The sequence below is a fragment of the Pteropus medius genome, unplaced genomic scaffold (genome assembly GCF_902729225.1).
Source record: "Pteropus medius unplaced genomic scaffold, Ma_sr-lr_union100, whole genome shotgun sequence".
Taxonomy (NCBI): Eukaryota; Metazoa; Chordata; class Mammalia; order Chiroptera; family Pteropodidae; genus Pteropus; species Pteropus medius.
The window spans coordinates 19,779,242-19,785,176 of NW_024340692.1; positions in this window are offsets into that span (position 1 = coordinate 19,779,242).

Sequence of the window (5,935 nt, forward strand, 5' to 3'; positions counted from 1 at the left end):
GTTATCAGAAATTCATAGCAGTCATTTTAAAATTTTTATTAGTAGCTCTGGTACAAGCAAGTAACAGCATTTTAGAAATAAAATATGGTATTATGTGAATATTACCCTGAAATTCAGCTTCACAATATTTTTTTTTTCAAATTTATAAGATACATAATTGTTTATAACATGGTATGTGGGATTTAAAAATGTAGATATCAGCTTCACTCTATCTTATTTGGTTAAGGAGTTAAGAAGCACATATATATATAAAGCAAGTAGATAGTTATTTCAAGACAAGATATTACATAAGCCCGTAAAGGATATAGTAGACAACTTTGCTTAGGATCTCCAAGACCAACCTAGTATATTTTCCATGAATTATTTTGACTTTGTTCAACAAAATGTTTACAATCATAGCATATGTAACATTTATACATATAGCAATGGAACTTTGTTAGGCTTTGCATGATTGTGAATTTGGTAATTTTGATATTGGCTTAGTTTCTGAGTACTTTTTTTTTTCTTAAAAAATCAAATAGCTACTGGTTGTTTTACCATAATATTGTAAAACTGCTTAGAACATATAGTTCTGTGAAGTGAAGACACTTCCCAATCACAAAAACTTTAGGATAAAAATATTACTAGAAAATAAGGTTTTCAGTAACTGTGATCTCAAGTTAAGGCAAAAAAAAACCAGACTGAGATGACGAAATCTAAGTCTAATTGTCAATGTAAGGGGAAAAAAAAAATTTTCTCTTAAGGGAATATTCATTTTATGTAATTCTACATTCTTATATTTGTCTTTGATGTGAAAGATCCTTTAAAACAATTTTAAACATTGTTGTTCTTGGTCAGTAAATTACTTCTAATATTCTACCAAAGGACGGAAAGAGTTTTTCTTTTGTACAATGTCTATTCCATTAAGATATTAAAAAATGCCACTATTGTAAGATATCTAATGGACACTAAAAGAGATTCTGTAAGACTAAGTCAAGTAAAGAAAGATTAAAGACAAGTCTGAATCCAATGTCACAAACAATAAACACAAATTAGGAAATTTAAATTGAACAGATTAGAATATACAATGAAAATAGAATGATGTTCAAAATAACTACAGAAAAAGGATAAAAATATTTTACATATATTTTTTTAATTGTAGAGAAGTTTAGAAGTTATAAAAACATTAAGACTTCCTGTACGCTTCACACATAGGATCCCCTATTGCTGAAATTACTGTTACATTTGTCACAACTAATGAACCATTTTTATTGAATAAAAATATTTTATTCAGATTTCCTTAGTTTTTGCCTCATGACATTTTTCTGTTCTAAGATTCCATACAGGATATTATATTCTATTTAGTTTCCTCAGGCTTTTCTAGATTACAAGAGGTTCTTAGATTTTCCTTTTATTTGACTACCTTGACAGTTTTGATGAATACTTGTCAAGTATATTCTAAAATGTATTTCACTTTGGGTTTGTTTGATGTTTTTCTCACAGCTGCACAGGTTTATGGATTTGAGGGGAAAGACCACAAATGTAAGTTGCCATTCTCATCATATCTTATCAAGTGTAGATGCTATTTACATGACTTATCCCTGAGGATAATTTTTATCAGCTGACAAAAGTAGTTTTTGTTATGTTTTTCCACCTGAAAGTTACTTTTTTTTCTTTCTTCTTTCCATAATGTACTCTTTAGTAGGAGTTACTATAGGCATCACACATGTAAGGGGTGGGATATTGTCCTCCACCTCTTTGAGGAGCCAGTAGCTACATAATTTATTTGTAATTCTTCTGAATGGGAGATTTGTCTACTCTCTCTCATATATTTATTTACTCAGTTATTTCAATCAGTCCAGCACATGGATATTTATTTTATAATTTGGGTTATAATCCAATGCTACAATATTTATTTTATTGCTCAAATTATACCAGTTTAGAACCACTGAGAGCTCTTTCAGTTGGTTACTCTGTCTCTCTGATATATCTCCAGTGTTTTGGTTTTTTTGATTACTGTCTTACTTTCTGGCATGACAAAAATACTTATTGATTCATCTTATATATTCCTTGTTTTAACCCTAGAGTCAATCATTCTTCTAAATACTCATCACCCTAGGTCATGCAGATTTTCTCCTATGTTTTCTTCTAGACATTTTACAGTTTGAAATTTTATATTTAGGTATCTGATCCATTTTTAATTAATCTTTGTGAGAATGTGAAGTCTGTGTATAAGACCATTGTTTATATGGTCACCCAATTGTTCCAGCACCACTTGTTGAAGACTGTCCTATCTCTATTGAATTGCCTTTGCATCTTTGTCAAAGAACTAGTGACTATATTTGTGTGCGCTCTCTATATTCTTATTTTAAATAGTGTGCTCATCCTTTTGTCATTATCATAATGCTGTTATAACAGTTGATTGTTGAGATCAATTATAATCTTGAAATCTTGACATTGGGTTGAGTCTAGAAATCAAGTAATGTGATTCCTCCTATTTTGTACTTTTTCAGAATTGTGTTGTCTAATCTAAGTCTTTTGACTTCCACATAAAATTTAGAATCAATTTATAGATTCTTACCAATCTTGCTGGAATTTTGATTGAAATTATATTGAATGTATAGATAAATTTGGAAAGAATTGACAACAATATTGAGTCTTCCAATTCATGGATACAAAATATCTATTCATTTATTTAGATCTTCTTTGATTACTGTCATCAATGACTTGTAAATTTCCACATACAGATATAGAACATATTAATTAGATTTATTAATAAATCTATTTTAAATTATAAATATATTTTATATGTGTTATATTTACATATATTTATATTATATATTTATATTTATAAATTTATATTTATAATTTTATATTTATGTTTATAATTATGTTTATATATATATAAACATTTATATATTTTAGATTTCAAATTCCAAGTATTCATTGCTGGCATAGGAAATCAATTGACTTTAATTTATTAATCCTGTACCCTGCAACCTTGAAATACTTGCTTATTATTTGAAAAGTTTTAATATTTTATATAATTTTTGGGCAGTCTACATAAAGAATCATGTCATCTACATATAAAGAAATTTTATTTCTTCTTTCTAATCTTTACACCTTTTATTTATTTTTCTTGCCTTATTTTGAAGAGAGTAATGATAGGAGATCCTTATTTTGTTAGGGGGAAAGTCATGTCTTTCAGTATAAAGCCCAATATTAGCTCTGAGGTTTTTCATATATATATGAATTTATATAAAAATATGAGGTTCCCTTATATTCCTAGTTTTTTTTGAGAATTTTTACTATGAATGGGTGTTGAATTTTGATAAATGCTTTTTGTGTATCTATTGATATAGTCATATAGTTTTTCTAATTTGTTCTGTTAATATGATGATTACTTTAATTCATTTATAAATGTTAAAGCAGCTTTGCATTCCTGGATGAATGGTACTTGTATTTATGTTTTTATTTTTTATATTGCTGGATTTAATTTTTTGTTAAGAATTTTTGCCTCTATGATCATTATAGATATTAGTATGTATTTTCCTTGTGAAGTCTTTATCTTGTTTTGACATTAGTGCAATGATGACCTTATAAAATGTGTAGGAAAATGTTTCTTCTTTGTTCTATGTTCTGAAGGAAATTGCGTAAAATTGGTATTATTTCTTCTTTAAATATTTAGTAGAATTCACTAGTGAAACTTTTGGGCCCCACATCTTCTTCTTTGGAATGTTTTTTAACTACTAATTCAACTTAACAGACATAGGGAGATCCAAGTAATCTATTTTTTCTTGAGTGAGTTTTGGTATTTTGTTTCTTTCAAGGAATTGCCCATTTTGCACAGAATTGTTCATAATATTTCCTTATTATCCTTTTAATTTCCATGGGATCAGTAGTGACTACTGTTCTTTCAATTCTGATATTGGCAATTAATGTCTTGTCTTTTTTTTTCCTTGGTTAGCCTGACTAGAGATTTAGCCATTTTATTAATCTTTTCAAAAAACTTGCTTTTGGTTTTTTTCATTTTGGCTACTGTTTCCTGCTTTTAATTTCATTGATTTCTCTCGAATGTTGTTATTATTTCTTTTATTTTGTTTGCTTTAGGTTTAATTTGCTCTTCGTTCTCCAATTTCTTAAGATGGAAGCTTAGCTATGTCTCTGAGATTAATGCTCCTAAGAGAGTATCTTGCAGTTATAATTTTCTCTTAGTCTAAATCTGTGTAGGCCTGTGTCTTAGGGGTATGGCTTTCACAAATGTTTCTCTCCCTCTTCTATGTGTATAGCTTTTTAAAACCCTTTTTACAACTCTTTCTCCTAGCTGAAATGTTCCTCATTTATTTTCTTCAAGCTCTATCCTTATTTTTTTTTTCTTAGATGAGACAAGGCAGCTGGAACCGGGGCCAAATTCTCTTTCTCCAACTGGGAAAAATTTTAAAAATTGTTTTCTTGTGAATTATTTTCTCATAGATAGTATTTTTTTTTAATTAAATATATTGTGGTGACATTAGTTAATAAAATTATATAGGTTTCAAGTGTATGATTCAATAATACATTATTTGTATATTGCATTGTGTGTGCACCACCCAAAGTCAAATCTCCTTCTGTCGTCATATATTTACTCCCTTTACCCTTTTCTATGTCCTTCCTACCCCCATTTCCTTCTGGTAACCATTATACTGTTGTCTGTGTCTATGAGCATTTGTTTGTTTGTTGCTTTCAGTTTTATAACCAACATATGAGTGAAATTATATGGTTCTCAACTTTTTTCATCTGCCTCATTTCACTTAGCATATTCTCAAGATCCATCTATGTTGTTGCAAATGGCAGTATTTCACCTTTTCTATGGCTGAGTAATATTCCATTGTATATATGTACCACCTCTTCTTTATTCAATCATCTATCAAAGGATACTTCAGTTGTTTCCATGTCTTGGTCACTGTGATTAATGCTGTAGTGAACATAGGGGTACATATATCTTTACAGATAAATGTTTTCAAATTTGGGGGGTAGATAGATACCCAGAAAGACTGCTGGGTTACATGGTAATTATATTCTTGACTTTTTGAGGAACCTCCATATTGTTGTAGGCATTTCTTAGGGAGGAGATTTAGATGGATTTTCAAGATAGCTACTCACCCACCTCCCAATTAGCATCACTGGGGAAACTTTCTCAAATTATCACCATGAGAATTTGGTGGCTTCCAGAAGACTGAATAAGTATGGGGATCCTCTTATGACTGTAGTCTGAGAGAGCTTTCCACTTTCAAGCTAGTCTGCACTCAGCTTCCAGTAGTTTCTTCAAATGAGCATTTAAATGTTCCTACCAGCTTAGGTATTCCCATAGTTTCCTCTCCAAGTAAGCAAATCTTGGGGTCTCAGTTTTCCCTGAGACTTACGTTCAATCATGGGTCAAAAAAATAATCGATTTTTAATTTGACTGGGTTTTTGTTATAAAGACAGGAGTAAAGACTTACCATCAATTTAAAAATGATATTGAAACTCAAAGTCTCTAGAAATAATTAGACATTTATTCTACAACTTACATCATTGCAGATCAATTTGATAAAATGTAGAATTCCTTAAAAAATGGAATTAGTGATGTCATACTAATTGTCATACTTCGGAATATAGTTCCTAAAAAATAAGAACAAAATTTATTTTCAAATGTTTATCAAATATTTATAAAATCTGATCATTTAAATATATGAGATCACAAAGTAATACTTCAAACAATATCAAAATTTTAAAAAGTATATTATATATTAAATAGAATATTATTAAAACTAGATTTTTACAGCAAAAGGAGAAAATAATAAGTTTATGCTATATTTTTATAAGCAAACATTTTCTATAACATAAATGGAACTATTTATTAACCTTATCATAACTAGCACTAGTACCAGGCTGTGCTATTTTATTTTCATAATTTATTAATTTTCCACTAAATGTT